Source organism: Pseudophryne corroboree, chromosome 5, assembly GCF_028390025.1.
Source record: "Pseudophryne corroboree isolate aPseCor3 chromosome 5, aPseCor3.hap2, whole genome shotgun sequence".
NCBI classification, from domain to species: Eukaryota; Metazoa; Chordata; class Amphibia; order Anura; family Myobatrachidae; genus Pseudophryne; species Pseudophryne corroboree.
The window spans coordinates 337,949,109-337,971,276 of record NC_086448.1 but is presented as its reverse complement, the minus strand read 5'-3'; the positions used below and the strand labels follow the sequence as shown (position 1 = coordinate 337,971,276).

General features: G+C 45.8%; 1 protein-coding gene across 5 annotated transcripts in view; it reads right to left on the bottom strand.

Annotated features, from left to right (window-relative positions):
- Window positions 1-22,168, bottom strand: part of PDE1C (phosphodiesterase 1C) — a 1,445,089-nt gene that overhangs the window by 788,395 nt on the left and 634,526 nt on the right. The gene's annotated exons all lie outside the window — the stretch shown is intronic.

Genomic DNA, 22,168 nt, shown 5'->3' with positions numbered 1-22,168 from the left:
ATATTAGGTGGGCTACATAAGTGGCAGCAAAATAACAACTGAAAAAGAAACTTAGTTACTACATTAAAGACTAAATTGTATGACTCATTATGCATTTGCACTATAAAGTATCTTAAATACAGTTTATTCTGAAATATTGTGATAGCAAAGTATCCTCTGCACAATACGTTACTTAGAAAACAGTACTTACAAAATGCCTCATTATAATTACTGTATATATCTTTTTTTTCTGTAGCAGATAAATATAATTGCTACCTAGAGAGTAACAATTACCACAAATCATCATCATCTAATATAACAATCCTTTCTGTTTATGACATGTTCTTGTTGTTATGCTTTTTAACATTTTATTTATATTCCTTTTAGTATTGAAATATTGGTTCACATTACAGCAAATTTTGTAAGACACTATGGGGTCAAGTTACTAAGTGGTGCTTTTCAAAGGTTTTGTCCGCAAGATTTAAAGGGGCAATAATAATAAATACAAAACATACTTGGTTTTGTATTTATTATTATTGGCCCTTTAAACCCAAAAGTTGAAACCACTGAAGATTAAATGGCTTTGAAAAGCATGCGTACTGTGGTATATTTTACCCCATAACTTACATCAGTGGTTTCCAAACTTTTTTTTAATCACGGCGCCCTTAAGCATCAGGTTTTTTTCCACAACGCCCCTGGGCCAAAAGTTTCTTATTAAGAAATTTAGAAATAAATATTAAATTAAGTAAATTGTGTTTCTATGTCATCCTTAGGTTCAATTATGTGGTTAGGGATAGGATTCACTTCTGTTTAGCCACATATTTTATGATTGGCAGCCACAGGACTGTTTTTACCTATTACATTAACCATAAATAATTTGAATTGGTCCTGGACAACCAACTTGAGGCACCCATGCAAATGTCCTGACCCCAGTGGTGTTGAGAGAGGGGGGGGGGGTACTGATTACCTGGGCCCAGGCATGCCAGGGGGCCCTGGCCAGAGCACACCAATAGCCATTTTGTTGGTGGGATATTTTTTTTTCTTTATTATAAATCAATGGGCGGGTATGCGAGCTGTGGGTCGGACTGCCAGGAGGGGGGATGAATGTGTGTGTGTCACCTGGTTGTTTATCAGTTGTCGTGGATGTCCCTCACAGCCACTTCCAGCAGCCTCACCACTGCTAGGATCTCGCTAGATGATATCATCATCTTGCGAGTCAATCTCTGCAGTCGGCTCTGGATGGCCTCTTCAGAATCAGCAAGCTCCGGGAGATGGGCAGGGACTGGGAGGGGCAGGCATGCAGCTGGCTGGGAATGGCCCATGGTGCAGCTCAGCTCAGTTGTAAGAATCGGCAGCAGGGCTGTCACCTCGTTGGGAGCTAGTTTGTTAGGCTGTGACACTGTGAAGTGAGAACTGTGAGTGAGTTGTACCAGGGCCCAGGATTTCTCTTGGCAGCCCTGGGTACCCCAGGGTGCCACAGCACACAGTTTGAGAATCCCTGACTTACATATTTGATTCAATTGTTTCATTTATTTTTTTAAGTAGATTTTCTAAAAGTATGTATACAAAAAGTTTTTGTATACATACAAGTCAGTATTCAATGGAGCAGCCAAATCTCAATGTCAGATTTAGCCACTCCCGACAACTGTCAGTACCTGGGGAGGCAAAGACACCACTCAAACCCAGTGCTGTGTACTCTGGTGGCCGGGGCTGCTGAGCGGCGGTGTTCATACCTGCTGCTGCTGCCACTGCCGTGCTGCTGGGAGGCTGGGGAGGCAGAGATGCTACTCAAACCCCATGCTGTGTACTCCGGCGGCCGAGGCTGCTGAGCGGCGGTGTTCATCCGTGCTGCTGCTGCTGCCACTGCAATGCTGCTGGGAGGCTGCCACTACTCACCCGTCCCTGCTCCCCCATCTCATCTCCCCGGCTTTGACAATGTCAATCCGACTTTAAAAATAAATTGGGTTGACATTGTCGGAACAGGGGCCAAAACCTGTCAGATTTGGCAGCGGAACATGTGGATCCACGACTTATCCGACAATCCACGTGTTTTCCGACAAGTCGGCAATTCCTGACTTGTCGGAAAAAAATCAGCCGGCATTGAATAGGTCTGATTTGGCTGTGGAACACGTGGATCCGCGGCTTATCCGACAATCCATGTGTTTTCCGACAAGTCGGGAATTCCTGACTTGTCGGAAAAAATCAGCCGGCATTGAATAGGTCGGATTTGGCCGCGGAACACGTGGATCCGTGGCTTATCCGACAATCCACGTGTTTCCTGACTTGTCGGAAAAATCAGCCAGCATTGAATAGGTCGGAACCCCTTCTGACCTAAACCTGTCGGAAACTGCCGTCTTTCTGACAAGATGGCTGCTTCCAACAGCTATAAAATACACCCCACAGTATATAAAATATCATATACTGTATGTATTACCAATATACAGTATCTGTGGCAGACCTTAAGGGGATGATGCAGAGTTAAATGCAAGTCGGTTTTGCGGATGATTCTTGTTTGTTTTAACATTGTGCATACTCCGGCACAACGGCTGTAATGAATCGGTTACAACTAAGTATATTTCTGCTATGGAGTTTTCACATAATTGCGGGTTATGCAGATTTGTAGGTACGCGTAACTATGGCTGATGTCAGGAGGATTTTTTACACAAGGATAAGGCTGTTACAAGTGCTCACTAATACAGATAATGGTGACCCAGATGTGTTCAGCTTTACATCAGCGCAAATATGCACCTTTAGTTCCATGCATGTTCACATTTTTCTACTGTTTATGCGCTTTTTAGCCTTTAATCAATAAGTGCATTAAAACAGAATGTAGGCTTGTTCCCAGAACTGCATTCTAAAACTTTAATGGCATATTAGGGAACATATCAGGTTGGGGGCCAGGCAGCCAGAGGAGAGCCTTGTAGTTGCCACTAGACAATGGCACAACCTGAGATGAGATTCTCACCTCGCATCACAGGAGGAACGTTCCCATTAGCTATGTTAAGGCCCATACACACTGTGAGATTCGGGCTATGCCCGATTCTCACTATGCGACAGGGGCTAGGTCGACATCGTAAGCACATAATGAGTGTGCTTGCGATACTGACTATGTGCGATTTTGGCTAAGTGTCAATTTTGACTATCTCTTCTATAGAGATTGTCAAAATTTACATGCCTGCACAGTCTATCTAGGATTGTGATGCCGACCGCACGGGACCGCGCATCGGCATCGAATCGGGATCGCAAGGTGACTTTCACCTTGCGATCTGCACTAACTTCTCTTACGATTTTGACTATATAGTCAAAATCGTAAGAAAATATCTCACCGTGTGTACACACCATTTAAGTGCTCATCAAAGTGGGCAGATCTCTAAGATAGATGTACTGCACCAAACTGGTTTTATGGATTTAATTTATGGCCAGTTGCTGGCATTGTCCATTCAACTGATTACCAAATTTCTGAAAACAGCTGTGACATGTGGGACATCCAGCTGTGCCTATTTTATATCAGTGGCACTACCAGAGCCGGTGACACCCAGTGCTGCCGATAGTACCCGCTTGCACGCCAAAACTGCATACACCAAAAATGGGGCATGACCTCACGGAAAGGGGCACTGCCTCATGGGGAGTCCCCCATTGATGTTACTACCGGGGCATGGCCATGCGGGAAAAACCCGATTATCTCCCTCCGGGGGAGTGCCAGCATCAATGGAGATGCTGGGCTGCCCCCAGGTACTAGTGCCTGCAATGCCAGATCCTACTCACTGCAGGATAATTCACACTGCAGCACCCAGCTCCCGTCACAGCGGAAAAGTCACTACTTCCTCCTCTAGGGATCAGGTTCCAGACTATATGGTTCATTTATCAATAAGTGATAGATTTCACTGTGAGTGATAAATTGCACCAGCCAACCTGCTGCTGTCATTCTTTAAACAGGGCCTGTAACATGGCAGTTAGGAGCTGATTGGCTGGTGCAAATTATCACTCACAGTGAAATTTCTCACTCATAAATAAATGAGCCCATATACACTACACATATGTTACCTTATACTACAGAGGATTATGGTTTATTGACTACAGTGCATTACTGTTATTACTCTGCTAAGTGCATTACTGTTATTACTCTGCTATATTATCATGTATGCACTAACAGTATTTACTAAACATATTTATGAAAGGGCCCAGCCCATACATTCTCTAATGGCTAGGAAAATCAATGTGGCGGCTGGCCACATCCCCTCTGGGGAGCGGCCACACCACTAAATATGGGCCCCTACCACTGTGTTTCTCCGGTGGGCCCTTCATGCCCCAATCCGACATTGCTTGCACACGCTTTGTGACTCCTTTGTTTTATATTAATACCTCGAGAATAGTCTTTTGGACATTAATAAATTATTTATATTACTGCCTGCTAATCCAATAAAGAAAATGAAAAATGCTTTATATATTAATTATTATTTTCATAGCATATATGTTATCTGTATACCTTATACACTGATGCCTGTAGCGAGGTTGAAATGGAGACAGAAATGTGAGTCAATTGAGTATAATTATCGGCTGCTGGATTTCATATCTCAGAACCTTGTTTACTTTATTTATCATTTCACACAAAACTGACATCTCCAATTCATTACCATGACCTCTTTTAAATTATACTCAGTGATTTATAATGTAACGAGAAAGCAAAATGACAAACCGTAATTATGTCTAGTGCAATGCAGTCAATAGATACTAACAAAACCATTACTGAAATAGGAACACAACAGATAGTTGCTTTAACATAATCCTTGTATGGAAGAGCTTACAGTCTAAGATTAACCCCATTCGTGTGCGGTGGGCTGTGATGAAATGCAAATATTTAATCCTCAGTACAAACACATTGTGTATTAGTATTACTTTCACTATCACAGGAACATTTTCATGATAGTAAAATTCAGTGTAAATGAAATATATTAATGGCTTATGAAATTAATAACCAGAATTGTCAGAACAGTCAAAATATGGTAAAGGTGTTCTGAAAGAAGGGAGGAACAGTGGAACATCCTTCAGTGTTGCAGTTTATGGACAATGCAGAGCATGGACATGCTGGGGCGAATAGTTCACTTGGGACCTTCAATAAGGCCGCTAACACATATGATTTATTATATATCGAAATCTCTCATACACTGCCCCGGATGCAGTTAGAGATATTTTCCATACAGACATATAATTTTCCATCACCACCAATCAGCCCTAAAGGGAAGCCTGAGCCTGGGTACTGTAGGGGTGTGGCCTAATCGCGGAGATGCGGCCATGGCCCATACAAAAAAAATTGTTAAAACACAAAGTAGCGATGCATGCTGCACAGGGGGTAACCATGGGCCACGTAGACAGGGTCAAATCTGGGGCTATTGGGGGAGACCCAGTATTATTATTATTATTATTAACAACAGTTTCTTATATAGCGCAGCATATTCCGTTGCGATTTACAATTATAACAACAATAACAGAACAAAACTGGGCAAAAACAGACACATCTGTACATTGCTCTTCTGTACAAGCAGCATAAAAGGTACTGTACAAAGGAACATTTTGGCAGGATATAGTGCTGTACCCTACAAGAATAGTATACAATGCAGCGTTCAAAGTTTCTATGCAAATAAAAAGGTTTTAGCTAAGAATAGCAGAATGATAACACCACACCAGTAGTCATAGGTTTCTCATGTAGTAGTAGCTAGTGCTATAGGTGGTCTTCAGTTTGCCGGCTGTTGGGATCCCGGCACCGGAATCCCGACAGCAGGCATACCGCCACCTTTTCTCCCTCTTGGGAGTCCACGACCCCCCCTCCCTTGAGGGAGAATAGATAGTGTGGCGAGCGCAGCTGTCGGTATGCCGGCGGTCAGGATTGCAGCACCAGTATGCTGGCCGCCGGGAGCCCGGCCACCGGCATACCCTACTACACCCAGTGCTATTATAATTATCAGCTTTTTATTCTGTGACCTAGGTGGTGCCTGAACTGATCACTAACAAGTAACTGGCACTGTTGTTCAGAGACAGAGCACAGCTCACTGGTGCCCTGTGACAGCCCCACCCACTAACATGAGGGGGCGGGGTCACCTGCAGAAGAAAGTGTAGAGCTGCCCAGATGGCAGATTTATACACTGCAGGGTGTATGTTCAGAGTGTCCTTAGGACGCTCCGAGCAGTACTGCATCAGCACTACTGGTCAAAGGGTGCTGTTCCAGGCACCATCTAGTCAGATGCAGGGGCTATGGGAAAGCGACGGTGCTGCCCCCAGGTTCCTGCACCCTGGGTGACAGCACCGCTCCAACACCCGTCCCTATGGCCTTGCTGTTGCTAAATATATTCTGTTTAAGATTCCTTCAATAATTTATAGTTTACTAGATTTCTGTAAATTCTGGTTGGCTTCTGGAAGTTACAGCAGTTCTGATATATTATAGTTGAAAACAAGGGTACTGGAGGATTAAAGTGCCTGATTTTGTTCCTCGTCACTAGGGAGGCCAATCCTGGGCCTTTTTTCAATCCCAGGTATCAGGATTGAAAAAATAATCAATCCCAGTATTCCCGGGATACTCGGGATTGGGTTGAGGATTTTAAAATTTAAATCTTCATTTCCCCCACCCCCTTCAAGGACCCGCCCAGACCACAGAACTACACACCATCCACTGGGAGTGCGAGCAGGTTCATTTGCTGCAGGCGGTGAAGTGCGATCTGTGCAGCGCAGGCGCCTGGCGGCAGACTGCGCAGCGTGACTTCCGAATTCACGTCACGCTGCACAGTGCTCACAGCTGGGAGCAGGGGGAGCCGGGAGGAGCGAGCTGGGCAGCGTCTGAGCCTCCTGAGGACGCTGAACGCTGCCTGGCATTGAAAAAACAAGGTGACTTTCTAATCACGAAATCACTGGGATTGGAAGCTCCAATCCCAGGATTGAAACCCAGCCAATTTAGGCCTAAATCCAGAGATCCCGCCAATCCTGATCCTGGGATTGGCCACCTTACTTGTCACCAGTCAGTGCATATGCTTTACTAATGGACTTCCAAATACTGTTGTTTAGAACTAGCATTAGGGTGTAATCATTAGTTTAAAGCTTACTTGCCTACTCTCCCAGAAGTTGCAGGGAGAGTCACAATTTTTTGGATAGTTCCCACACCCCCGCAAAGAGTGGGCACTCCTCCCACATCCAATCCGCTTCCTAGTGAAGCATGCAGAACGGGGAGACAAAGGGCCTAGGGCCTAATTCAGACCTGATCGTTGCTGTGCGTTTTCGCACAGCGGGCGATCAGGTCTGAACTGCGCATGCGACCGACTCTGCCTGATTAAATAAGACATTTCAATATATGGCCAAACCCAGTATTCAAACCTATAACATGCTGAATTCTAATCAGACAACCTACTCCTAAGCTATTTGATCCTGCATAAAACTATGAACACTATATGAATCTACTGGTACATTGTAAAAAAAAATAATCAGCATTACAATTGAGCAGATCTATGTAGTGTGCAGCCACACATCCAATCTCTTGCAGTCACACACTACATAGATCTGCTCAGCCGCAATGCTGATCACTTCTTCACAAAGTACAAGGTAAGCTTCAAAAAGTTAGCATTCTCTAGCTTTCTATGCAAGGGCAGATAGCTTAATTAATAGACTGTCTAACTGCAATGCCACAGGCAATGGGTTCGAATCCCGGGTATGTTAGCATCTTGAAATGTAATAAAGGACAGTGTGACTGAATAACAAAGAAATCTCAAGTTAAGTTCATGAATGTTTTATAGGTACAGGTTGAGTATCCAATATCCAAATATTCCGAAATACGGAATTTTTTGAGTGAGACTGAGATAGTTAAACCTTTGTTTTCTGATGGCTCAATGTACACAAACTTTGTTGTTTAATACACAAAGGGGGTAATTCTGAGTTGATCGCAGCAAGAATTTTGTTAGCAGTTGGGCAAAACCATGTGCACTGCAGGGGAGGCAGATATAACATGTGCAGAGAGAGAGAGAGATTTGGGTGTGGTGTGTTCAATCTGCAATCTAAATTGCAGTGTAAAAATAAAGCAGCCAGTATTTACCCTGCACCAGTGGTGCTGGAATGTTTTTAGGTTGGGGGGGCGTAGAAAAAAATATTTTGGCACCCCCATGGTGCCGGCCTCCTCTACGTTTTTAGCCCCCACCGCTGTGCGGATGAGCGCTTACCTGCAGATCCACACGGACGGCATCTCCTTTAAAAACAGCCTGCTACCGCAGGGTGCTGTGTCCTCCTATCTTCGTTGTGTCCTAGCCGCCGCCAGCTGTCTCTCCTTCACAAATGCATTACTGGGAGGAGGCGTGGCCAGGCTGGGACATCTCGGGACCATAGCCGTGCCTCCTCCCAGTAATGCAACTGTGAAGGAGAGACAGCTAGGACACAACGAACGAAGATAAGAGGACACATCACCCTGCGGTAGCAGGCTGTTTTTAAAGGAGATGCCGCCCGCGTGGATCTGCAGGCAATTCAAATTATGCCACACAGTATTACAATCGTATTCGCATTACCCCAAACGTAGTGCACCTGATTTATATTATGCCACAAAATAGTGCCCCTTATTCACATTACGTCACACAGTAATGCCCCTTATACATGTTACGCTACACAGTACTATCCCTTATACACAATGCCCACATACAGTAGTGCCCCTTATCAGAGGTAAAGCTAGGTGCCATGGTGCCCTGAGCAAAGGTATGTTTCAGCGCCACCTCCTCTGTATTGAATTGGGGGCATCTTGCATTTGAAAAGAAAAAGATAGTTTACAAAAAATCGATGACAGGGCCATTTCTAGACCTTGAGGAGCTCAGGGCGAAAGTTTCCTTTGGTACCCGCCATGCTGAAAATAGGGACAGTGTGCGCCGAAGGCGCGCGGAAAAAATATAGGGCCAAAGAATAGTACCAATTCACATTACCCTGTACAGTAGTTTCCGTTATTCACATTACACTGCACAGTAGTACCCTTATATACGTTACGCCACACAGGAGAGCCGCTTATACAAGTTATGACAGAGTAAAAGCCTCTTATACACGTTACGCCACAGTAGAGCACCTTATACATGTTATGCCAGGTAGAGCTGCTTATACACTTATGCCAGGTAGAGTCCCTTATACACGTTATCCAGCTAGAGCCCATTATACACATTTGCCAGGTAGAGCCCATTATACACATTATGCCAGGTACAGCCCATTATACACATTATAGGGGTCATTCAGACCCCGCCGTAATAGCGGCCCACAGCGCAGTTTGTTGGTGGCAGCAAACTGCGCATACGCAGTGGGCGTGAGGCCATACACATTGTGGTCGCTTCTCCGATGGATGCAACCACAATGTGATTGACAGGTGACAGCGTAGCGGGGTTAAGGCAGGGTGGTGACGGAAAAACGGGGGCACGCCCGGACCATTTTTGGAGCGGCTGCATAACGTCACACACAGACGCTTCCCCCAAGAAAAATGTCTGCTGACCGCATGACAGCGCAGCCAGCCAACACAACCTTAGATCAGATGTGTCCGCAATGTAATTGCAGATACAGCGGGAGGTGGCCTTACACATGCTGGGCGGCCTTGCCCTGTGCAGGGCGGCCACCAGCATGTGCAGGGATGAATGCAGATCTTACTGCGTATGCAGCAATCTGCTTTCATCTCTGAATAACCCCCTTCGCCAGGTACAGCCCTCGTTCCCTCCGCAGGGGTGGTCTTCAGGTTGCCGAATGTCGGGATCCCGGCGCACAATATATCGGCGCCGGAATCCCGACACCCGGCATACCGACAGATATTCTCCCTCGTGGGGGTCCACGACCCCCATGGAGGAAGAATAAAAAGCGTGGCGTGCGTAGCGTGACACCGTGCCCGCAGCGTGGCGAGCGCAGCGAGCTCGCCACGCTGTCGGTATGCTGGCGGTCGGGCTCCCGGCGCCGGTATGCTGGTCGCTGGGAGCCCAGCCGCCGGCATACCATACTACACCCCTCCACAGTGCGGCCCCAGTACCTGCAGGAGGTCCCGGCTCGGGCGCTGCTCCTCCTCTCTCTTCTCCGCCTCCGCTTTCTCGCAGGCTCCGTTACTCCAGCAGCAGCAGTTACTCCGTCCTACGCTGTCTGTGATTCCGTGAGGGGGGGGGGGGGGAGCAGGTACTAATTACCCTGACCTGGGACTGATGGAGGGGTCCACCGGGGGCCCTGGTGCACTGCACTCCCACCCCTCTCCCTCCTTACTGGGCAGCAGCATAAGCTCTCATGTTGGCAGCACAGCACATGCTGCAGTGTGCTGTGCTGCAGTGAGGCTGCTGTTCTTGCTCAGCCCCTGCCTTTTCCTGTACAGGTGGTGTTGGGGGGGTGATCACATTCCCCCCCTTGAATTGACTCTGGCTGAGAGACTGAGCCAGGGCTGGGGACTCAGTCAGGGGTCAGGCACTGCACAGTTTCTCCCCTCCACCATCACCACCACCACTTTTTCCCATAAAGGGGCGTGGTCACGCCTCCCAAAATTAGGCCACGCCCCCAAACCGTCTCGGCAGCTGGGGAAGTCGGCGGCAGCAGCGTAGCAGTGTGTGGGCAGAGGCCGCACATAGAGATGTGCACTTGAAATTTTTCGGGTTTTGTGTTTTGGTTTTGTGTTCGGTTCCGCGGCCGTGTTTTGGGTTCGACCGCGTTTTGGCAAAACCTCACCGAATTTTTTTTGTCGGATTCGGGTGTGTTTTGGATTCGGGTGTTTTTTTCAAAAAACACTAAAAAACAGCTTAAATCATAGAATTTGGGGGTCATTTTGATCCCAAAGTATTATTAACCTCAAAAACCATAATTTCCACTCATTTTCAGTCTATTCTGAATACCTCACACCTCACAATATTATTTTTAGTCCTAAAATTTGCACCGAGGTCGCTGGATGACTAAGCTAAGCGACCCTAGTGGCCGACACAAACACCGGGCCCATCTAGGAGTGGCACTGCAGTGTCACGCAGGATGGCCCTTCCAAAAAAAACTCCCCAAACAGCACATGACGCAAAGAAAAAAAGAGGCGCAATGAGGTAGCTGTGTGAGTAAGATAAGCGACCCTAGTGGCCGACACAAACACCGGGCCCATCTAGGAGTGTCACTGCAGTGTCACGCAGGATGGCCCTTCCAAAAAACACTCCCCAAACAGCACATGACGCAAAGAAAAAAAGAGGCGCAATGAGGTAGCTGTGTGAGTAAGATAAGCGACCCTAGTGGCCGACACAAACACCGGGCCCATCTAGGAGTGGCACTGCAGTGTCACGCAGGATGGCCCTTCCAAAAAACACTCCCCAAACAGCACATGACGCAAAGAAAAAAAGAGGCGCAATGAGGTAGCTGTGTGAGTAAGATAAGCGACCCTAGTGGCCGACACAAACACCTGGCCCATCTAGGAGTGGCACTGCAGTGTCACGCAGGATGGCCCTTCCAAAAAACACTCCCCAAACAGCACATGACGCAAAGAAAAAAAGAGGCGCAATGAGGTAGCTGTGTGAGTAAGATAAGCGACCCTAGTGGCCGACACAAACACCGGGCCCATCTAGGAGTGGCACTGCAGTGTCACGCAGGATGGCCCTTCCAAAAAACACTCCCCAAACAGCACATGACGCAAAGAAAAATTAAAGAAAAAAGAGGTGCAAGATGGAATTGTCCTTGGGCCCTCCCACCCACCCTTATGTTGTATAAACAGGACATGCACACTTTAACCAACCCATCATTTCAGTGACAGGGTCTGCCACACGACTGTGACTGAAATGACGGGTTGGTTTGGACCCCCACCAAAAAAGAAGCAATTAATCTCTCCTTGCACAAACTGGCTCTACAGAGGCAAGATGTCCACCTCATCATCATCCTCCGATATATCACCGTGTACATCCCCCTCCTCACAGATTATCAATTCGTCCCCACTGGAATCCACCATCTCAGCTCCCTGTGTACTTTGTGGAGGCAATTGCTGCTGGTCAATGTCTCCACGGAGGAATTGATTATAATTCATTTTAATGAACATCATCTTCTCCACATTTTCTGGAAGTAACCTCGTACGCCGATTGCTGACAAGGTGAGCGGCGGCACTAAACACTCTTTCGGAGTACACACTTGTGGGAGGGCAACTTAGGTAGAATAAAGCCAGTTTGTGCAAGGGCCTCCAAATTGCCTCTTTTTCCTGCCAGTATAAGTACGGACTGTGTGACGTGCCTACTTGGATGCGGTCACTCATATAATCCTCCACCATTCTTTCAATGGGGAGAGAATCATATGCAGTGACAGTAGACGACATGTCCGTAATCGTTGACAGGTCCTTCAGTCCGGACCAGATGTCAGCATCAGCAGTCGCTCCAGACTGCCCTGCATCACCGCCAGCGGGTGGGCTCGGAATTCTGAGCCTTTTCCTCGCACCCCCAGTTGCGGGAGAATGTGAAGGAGGAGATGTTGACAGGTCGCGTTCCGCTTGACTTGACAATTTTCTCACCAGCAGGTCTTTGAACCCCAGCAGACTTGTGTCTGCCGGAAAGAGAGATCCAAGGTAGGTTTTAAATCTAGGATCGAGCACGGTGGCCAAAATGTAGTGCTCTGATTTCAACAGATTGACCACCCGTGAATCCTTGTTAAGCGAATTAAGGGCTCCATCCACAAGTCCCACATGCCTAGCGGAATCGCTCCATGTTAGCTCCTCCTTCAATGTCTCCAGCTTCTTCTGCAAAAGCCTGATGAGGGGAATGACCTGACTCAGGCTGGCAGTGTCTGAACTGACTTCACGTGTGGCAAGTTCAAAGGGCAGCAGAACCTTGCACAACGTTGAAATCATTCTCCACTGCGCTTGAGACAGGTGCATTCCACCTCCTATATCGTGCTGAATTGTATAGGCTTGAATGGCCTTTTGCTGCTCCTCCAACCTCTGAAGCATATATAGGGTTGAATTCCACCTCGTTACCACTTCTTGCTTCAGATGATGGCAGGGCAGGTTCAGGCGTTTTTGGTGTTGCTCCAGTCTTCTGTACGTGGTGCCTGTACGCCGAAAGTGTCCCGCAATTCTTCTGGCCACCGACAGCATCTCTTGCACGCCCCTGTCGTTTTTAAAAAAATTCTGCACCACCAAATTCAAGGTATGTGCAAAACATGGGACGTGCTGGAATTTGCCCAGATTTAATGCACACACAATATTGCTGGCGTTGTCCGATGCCACAAATCCACAGGAGAGTCCAATTGGGGTAAGCTATTCCGCGATGATCTTCCTCAGTTGCCGTAAGAGGTTTTCAGCTGTGTGCGTATTCTGGAAACCGGTGATACAAAGCGTAGCCTGCCTAGGAAAGAGTTGGCGTTTGCGAGATGCTGCTACTGGTGCCGCCGCTGCTGTTCTTGCGGCGGGAGTCCATACATCTACCCAGTGGGCTGTCATAGTCATATAGTCCTGACCCTGCCCTGCTCCACTTGTCCACATGTCCGTGGTTAAGTGGACATTGGGTACAGCTGCATTTTTTAGGACACTGGTGACTCTTTTTCTGAGGTCTGTGTACATTTTCGGTATCGCCTGCCTAGAGAAATGGAACCTAGATGGTATTTGGTACCGGGGACACAGTACCTCCAACAAGTCTCTAGTTGGCTCTGCAGTAATGATGGATACCGGAACCACGTTTCTCACCACCCAGGATGCCAAGGCCTCAGTTATCCGCTTTGCAGCAGGATGACTGCTGTGATATTTCATCTTCCTCGCAAAGGACTGTTGGACAGTCAATTGCTTGGTGGAAGTAGTAAAAGTGGTCTTACGATTTCCCCTCTGGGATGACCATCGACTCCCAGCAGCAACAACAGCAGCGCCAGCAGCAGTAGGCGTTACACGCAAGGATGCATCGGAGGAATCCCAGGCAGGAGAGGAATCGTCAGAATTGCCAGTGACATGGCCTGCAGGACTATTGGCATTCCTGGGGAAGGAGGAAATTGACACTGAGGGAGTTGGTGGGGTGGTTTGCGTGAGCTTGGTTACAAGAGGAAGGGATTTACTGGTCAGTGGACTGCTTCCGCTGTCGCCCAAAGTTTTTGAACTTGTCACTGACTTATTATGAATGTGCTGCAGGTGACGTATAAGGGAGGATGTTCCGAGGTGGTTAACGTCCTTACCCCTACTTATTACAGTTTGACAAAGGCAACACACGGCTTGACAAATGTTGTCCGCATTTCTGTTGAAATACTTCCACACCGAAGAGCTGATTTTTTTGGTATTTTCACCAGGCATGTCAACGGCCATATTCCTCCCACGGACAACAGGTGTCTCCCCGGGTGCCTGACTTAAACTAACCACCTCACCATCAGAATCCTCCTTGTCAATTTCCTCCCCAGCGCCAGCAACACCCATATCCTCCTCATCCTGGTGTACTTCAACACTGACATCTTCAATCTGACTATCAGGAACTGGACTGCGGGTGCTCCTTCCAGCACTTGCAGGGGGCGTGCAAATGGTGGAAGGCGCATGCTCTTCACGTCCAGTGTTGGGAAGGTCAGGCATCGCAACCGACACAATTGGACTCTCCTTGTGGATTTGGGATTTCGAAGAACGCACAGTTCTTTGCGGTGCTTTTGCCAGCTTGAGTCTTTTCATTTTTCTAGCGAGAGGCTGAGTGCTTCCATCCTCATGTGAAGCTGAACCACTAGCCATGAACATAGGCCAGGGCCTCAGCCGTTCCTTGCCACTCCGTGTGGTAAATGGCATATTGGCAAGTTTACGCTTCTCCTCCGACAATTTTATTTTAGATTTTGGAGTCCTTTTTTTACTGATATTTGGTGTTTTGGATTTTACATGCTCTGTACTATGACATTGGGCATCGGCCTTGGCAGACGACGTTGCTGGCATTTCATCGTCTCGGCCATGACTAGTGGCAGCAGCTTCAGCACGAAGTGGAAGTGGATCTTGATCTTTCCTTAATTTTGGAACCTCAACATTTTTGTTCTCCATATTTTAATAGGCACAACTAAAAGGCACCTCAGGTAAACAATGGAGATGGATGGATACTAGTATACTTATGGATGGACGAGCGACTGCCGACACAGAGGTAGCTACAGCCGTGGACTACCGTACTGTGTCTGCTGCTAATATAGACTGGATGATAATGAGATGAAATCAATATATATATATATATAATATCACACTAGTACTGCAGCCGGACAGGTAGATATATTTATTATGTAATGACTGATGACGGACCTGCTGGACACTGTCAGCTCAGCAGCACCGCAGACTGCTACAGTAAGCTACTATAGTAGTAAGTATAAAGAAGAAAAAAAAAAAAACCACGGGTAGGTGGTATACAATTATGGATGGACGAGCGACTGCCGACACAGAGGTAGCTACAGCCGTGGACTACCGTACTGTGTCTGCTGCTAATATAGACTGGATGATAATGAGATGAAATAAATATATATATATATATATATATATAATATCACACTAGTACTGCAGCCGGACAGGTAGATATATTTATTATGTAATGACTGATGACGGACCTGCTGGACACTGTCAGCTCAGCAGCACCGCAGACTGCTACAGTAAGCTACTATAGTAGTATGTATAAAGAAGAAAGAAAAAAAAAAAACCACGGGTAGGTGGTATACAATTATGGATGGACGAGCGACTGCCGACACAGAGGTAGCTACAGCCGTGGACTACCGTACTGTGTCTGCTGCTAATATAGACTGGATGATAATGAGATGAAATCAATATATATATATATAATATCACTAGTACTGCAGCCGGACAGGTAGATATATTTATTATGTAATGACTGATGACGGACCTGCTGGACACTGTCAGCTCAGCAGCACCGCAGACTGCTACAGTAAGCTACTATAGTAGTATGTATAAAGAAGAAAGAAAAAAAAAAACCACGGGTAGGTGGTATACAATATTATATATATATTATATACAATTATATATATATATATATATATATATATATATATATATATATATATTAAACTGGTGGTGATTATTAAACTGGTTGTCAGGTCACTGGTCACACTATCAGCAACTTGCAAGTAGTACTCCTAAGCAGACAATCACAATATATATTATACTGGTGGTCAGTGTGGTCACAATGGCAGTGTGGCACTCTGGCAGCAAAAGTGTGCACTGTACGTTATATGTACTCCCGAGTCCTGCTCTCAGACTCTAACTGCTCCCCACTGTCAGTGTCTCCCCCACAAGTCAGATATACATTATACAGTCACACTATCTATCTATCACTTCAGCAAGTAGTAGTACTCCTCCTAATGCTCCCCAAAATTACTACTGTGTCTCTCTCTACTCTAGTCTCACTCTCTTCTCTAAAACGGAGAGGACGCCAGCCACGTCCTCTCCCTATGAATCTCAATGCACGTGTGAAAATGGCGGCGACGCGTGGCTCCTTATATAGAATCCGAGCCTCGCGATAGAATCCGAGCCTCGCGAGAATCCGACAGCGGGATGATGACGTTCGGGCGCGCTCGGGTTAACCGAGCAAGGCGGGAAGATCCGAGTCGCTCGGCCCCGTGTAAAAAAAAATGAAGTTCGGGCGGGTTCGGATTCCGAGGAACCGAACCCGCTCATCTCTAGCCGCACACTGGGGGAGGGAGCGGCGCTACACAGGGCCAGTGCTGCCATTACCTGTCATCCAGTTTGACAGGTACAGCGGCAGCAGCAGGGTAGCAAAGCAGGGAGAGCGCCTCCCTGCTTCGCATACCCTTGCTGAGCGAGCAGCGCCGGCTCCCCTGCGCCTCTGTCATATTTGGGGGGGGGCAAGCTGCCCCCTTGCCCCCCCTGTTCCGACGCCCCTGCCCTGCACAGAAACAAAATAACCCACCCACATCTAACTCTCTCTGCACATGTTATATCTGCCCCCCCTGCAGTGCACATGGTTTTGCCCAACTGCTAACAAAATTCCTGCTGCGATCAACTCAGAATTACCCCCAAAGTTATTAAAAATATTGTGTTAAATGACCTTCAGGCTGTGTGTATAAGGTATATATGAAACATAAATGAATTGTGTGAATGTATACACACTTTGTTTAATGCACAAAGTTATTAAAAATATTAGCTAAAATGACCTTCAGGCTGTGTGTATAAGGTATATATGTAACATAAATGTATTCTATGCTTAGACTTGGGTCCCATCACCATGATATCTCATTATGGTATGCAATTATTCCAAAATACGGAAAAATCCGATATCCAAAATACTTCTGGTCCCAAGCATTTTGGATAAGGGATACTCAACCTGTATTAGCGACAGAAGGGGTCAGGGCAGCAGACAGCGGTGGTCAGGAGATGCTGAGCTTCAAAAAGGGGGGAAGCTGCACATGAAAGTAATTAAAACAGATAATTGACAAGTGCCGCCAACAGCGCCCCCTACCCTGTAGCGATATGTACGGTGCCCCCTCCGCACACACCAAGTTAAGGCTCTGATGGGGATGGATGGGATGGAATGGCTGGTGTCACTGCGGGGCTGTATTTCTCTCCATGGATCGTATGCCCCCCCCCCCCCTCTCCCCCATCCTCACTGACTGCTGCTTCTTCCCATGTATGCACTATACTCCCCTCTTACTGTTACTGCTGTTCCCTCCTGGGAGCTTTCTTCCTCCCCATGTATGTACTATACACCCCCCCCTCCCCCCTCCCCTCACTGACTGCTCTTTCCTCCTGGCAGTTTATTTCCTCCCCATGCTAGCATTATACTCCCCTGCTCCTGACTGTTGCTCCCTCTTGGGGGGCTTTATTCCTCTCTATGTATGACATAATGTGTATGAGGGGTACTATTGTGTGTTATAATGTGAATAAGGGGACTACTGTGAGGTGTAACGTGAATAAGAGGTAATGTGAAGAGACTCTACTGTGTGGTGTGATGTGAAGCGACACTGCTGTGTGTTTTAATATGAATAAGGGACACTATTATGTGGTGTAATGTGAGTAATGGCCACTATTGTGTGGTGTAATTACTATTGTGTGGCCACGCACCTTCCCCAGAAGACCACTCCCCTTTTTGGCGCTTGTGGCCGGAGAGACCCCCAGCCCACGTGGACAATGGCGGCCGCGGCACTGAAGGGGTTAACCCCTAGTGCCCAGCGCCATTATGAGGACAATGGGCGCTGGGCGTCATATTTAAAATATTGTGGGAGGTAGGCGCCGTGTGTTTAAAATGTTTAAAAATGTATGTAGCATCCGCCTTCTGCCAGCTACCGGTAGCGGCCTAGTCAGGTGACTAGTGGGGATTCGTCAACACCACACAGGTGTGGTAACGCAGTGTGTCGGCACATACAGAGCAGACCGTGGTTCCAAATGCCACGGCAGGTTAGGAGTTTGGTGGTGGCAGCATAAAAACCCACCCACAGCGCAGTGGGTGGAGTCAGTAACAGGCGGTTACTGACGGTAAGCGGGAATCCGCTATGTGGTCAGGTCCCGTGTGACCTAACCTTCCATTCTGGTGGTGGCAGCATGAAAACCCACCCACAGCGCAGTGGGTGGAGTCAGTAACAGGCGGTTACTGACGGTAGGCGGGAATCCCCTATGTGGTCAGGTCCCGTGTGACCTAACCTTCCATTCTGTGCACTGGGGATGAGCCCGTCCGGTCACAGCGCACTCTGAACCCTATTTCAATATTGGGGACGCCAGTCCCTTATTTCACCAGGGGCACTTGGAGCACTAGATATACCCTTGAGAATTAATTCTAGCAAGGCTCTTCAATGCAGTATCACATGACATCCATTCTCATTAAATCTATTACAATGTTTAATACTGCATGATATCATTAAATGAAATAATATATTTCTAATATATATTATCTAAGTTCTACATTTCATAATGATATCACTCTAATAGAGTATAAAGACAAATTTAGACATTATTTGTGTATTTGTCTCCCAGTGTGTGTGTGTGTGTGTGTGTGTGTGTGTGTGTGTGTGTGTGTGTGTGTGTGTGTGTGTGTTTATTATACTTTTTTGTGGGGGGTTTTCCCTTTCTTTGTTAGTATTCTCCATGGCTATAACAGGCATTTAGGCATTTTCATGTTTACCACAAATTATTTTCAGTAGCTTATTGTTGCAAATACAATTATTGTAAATGTGCTTTATACAGATGTAACCATGCACATATTTGCTGTGATGCAGCATACTGCGACTTGATAAGCTGAAGGCTGCATAAGCCTGAAGCCATAGAAGAGCCCAATTTTTTGTGATTGGTTGTTTGTGACTAAGCAGTTGCTAGGCAGATCAGTGTGTTCTTGGCTATTTTCCTATAGGATTATAGGGCTGTCTATCAAGGGTTTAGGGGTTGGTCTTGGAATAATATATAAGCCATGGTCATGTGACTCAGACTTCCTCTTGCCATTTTGGAATGCCTTCCCGCCCTGACTATATTTTTTATTTATTTTTTCCCTACATATTGTCTTTATCGGTGGGCTTTTGACAACCAGATTGGCGGGAAGTCGCTACCAACCAGCGGTCAGATGGGCATAAGTAGTCACTGTGGGGCACCCTCTTTAGAAGGACGGCAGGTGTGTCCTTACCTTGCGGTTGGACATTTAGACGTTCCCCTGCGGGAACCGAATGTTTGCCAGAGAAAAGAGTGGTGAGTCCTGCACAATGCGGGTTATGCAGGGAGGAGGCGGGGTTTGGGTACTCCCCTCCTTGGTGGTTGGATTTCATCCAAGGGACTGGAGCTGGTGTCTGGTAGCGACTGGTCCTTTGCCATCCTCCAATATAAAATCAATTCAATTACAATTATAGTTTAAAGAACAGGTCAGCGATCAATAAATATCGTCTGACCTTTAACTACAGCTAACCGTGTCCGTGTCGTTATTTTAGTGTGTCGTTATTTTAGTGATAAGCTAGCTTAAAGAAGTGTTTATGTCAATCGCAATAAAATTATGGGCGCCTTATCTGCAGCCTGGAACACCATGCAAATACAAGAAAAAAGTTGGGTATACCAGCGCTGGCTGAATTACATAAATAATTAATGGACGGTTGGTTTAAAATTAAAATAATCTGATTTTATTATCTAAAATAACAAAGAGAATAAAATACCTTCTCTAAAATATGCAAATGCAAAAATAATAAACAGTACATGGATTATTGCCTCCAATAGAGATGTATATGTATATTGCAATACAAGAGAAGTTCCACTTCTGTACTCCTGTATTGTTCAGGAGACTTGGCTAGGACACTTTCCCGTGTAAACAGTCACTAGGTATGCAATGAGTTGAAGCATAGATCCCATGATGTAGCATCAGGCTTAGGTGGAGTCCAATTATGGCTGGAGGGATGATCTGGAATTTAAAGTGCTGTAGTGCAAAGTCCCAAAATGGAGCAGGTGTCCAAAGGTGTGCCAAGATGTAGCAGGAGTTAAAATCACAGCAGAGTGGAAAGGCTCAAGCTCTATGCGTTACGCTGGTTCCACAGCATCCAGCTTCCTCAGGAGCATGTGTTGTAATGGGTGCTTGGGTCTCCTTACATAACCCCTTAGTTAGCGGAGTTGGTGGCACCTGTGGCAATTTAATAATGTCTAATACCAAACCGTCCAATAAAACTATAACAGTAAAGGTGCAAAACAATCCTACATGGTCTCCTTATTTATATGACATAAATTGAAGTAAAAACGAACAGCAGTATTCTTTATTAAAAAACACATATTTTCAGGCATTTTCGAGTCACGTGATCTCTTCCGACCATGTGATCCTGGGTCCACCAATCTGTTCATCAGAAATGACCCATATGTTTGTTCCATAGTCCGGTCATGTGACCGCATCACATGACCAGGAGTGATGGTGCACTGATTAGATAGTGCGGTTCATGTGTTCAGGGGGGCTCGGTCTTGTAAAGAGGCAATTCTAGAGCATAGGTGAGACAGCAAACAAAGACATCAATAAAGAATATATAGAAAATATATATTTTGATCCTTGGACAGAAATGGTTGTTTTTATAATAAGCAAAATTAAACTTAGTATGCATGAATTCACTATTTGATTATTCAGATGCAACCTGCACGTATGGATTGATGTTTTCTATACCAGGTGAAATACAGATTCAGGAATCCAGATACCAAAGGGCACAATAGGAGGGAATTCCCACAAGAGAATCCCAACTCGTTTTATATAACAGAGAAAGCAAGGAAAGTAAAATAAATAACTAAATATATATATATATATATATATATATATATATATAGGTGCACTATTTTATTCCTTGTATTATATATATATATTCTTCCTCATACATTTTACACAGTCATTACTTTCCATTCTCTGTATTTAGTTTGCATGTTAAATTTTGTTTCTTATTTAATATTTTGTTTTATTGATTAATTAAAATATTACCATATGTGACAATATGTGTTTATTTCTATGTCACACATGGGCCCTATCAAACAGACTGAAATGATGTTAAAATCTTATTATAGGTTGTGTGTATTTGGGTTATTTTAGAGGGAACATCTGGTGTGGGGGATCCACTCGGAACCACCAGCGGGAACATGTGTATGGATTCTAAGTAAGAACCCCGATACACCAAAATGTCTCCAATAAATAAAAAAGAGCAGCGATGGCAGGAAGGAGATGAAAGCCTATTCCCAAGAGGATATTACATCTAGATGATGGAATTCAATTCAATGGTTTCGTTAAGGCCATCTGGATGGAGAGAATTGAATTTAAACATCCAGTAGACCTCCCGAGAGCATAGCCTATTGAATCTATGCCCTTCTCTAGGGGTAGAAATTGGCAAAGCCAAGGAAGCATTGAATCCCTTTGAGAGTCATGGGAGCCAACCAGTCGCGAATAGCTTGGACCTTGGCGGGGTCCATATGTAGCTCTGATCCAGAAATGATGAAACCAGGAATGGAATGGATGGTACATCGAAGGTACATTTCTCCAATTTGCAGTATAATTGATTCTTTCTCAGGTGAGTTAACACTTCCATAACTTAGAGACAATGAGACTCAAGATCTTTGGAAAATAATAAGATATCATCCAAGTATACCACCAAGCATTTATAGAGAAGATCCCAAAAGAGTTCATTCACATAACTTTGGAAAACTGCAGGAGCATTACAGAGGCCAAACGGCATTACGAGATACTCGTAATGCCCATCCCGGGTATTAAAGGCCGTTTTCCATTCATCCCCTGCACGGATTCTAATTAAATTATAAGCTCCTCGAAGATCA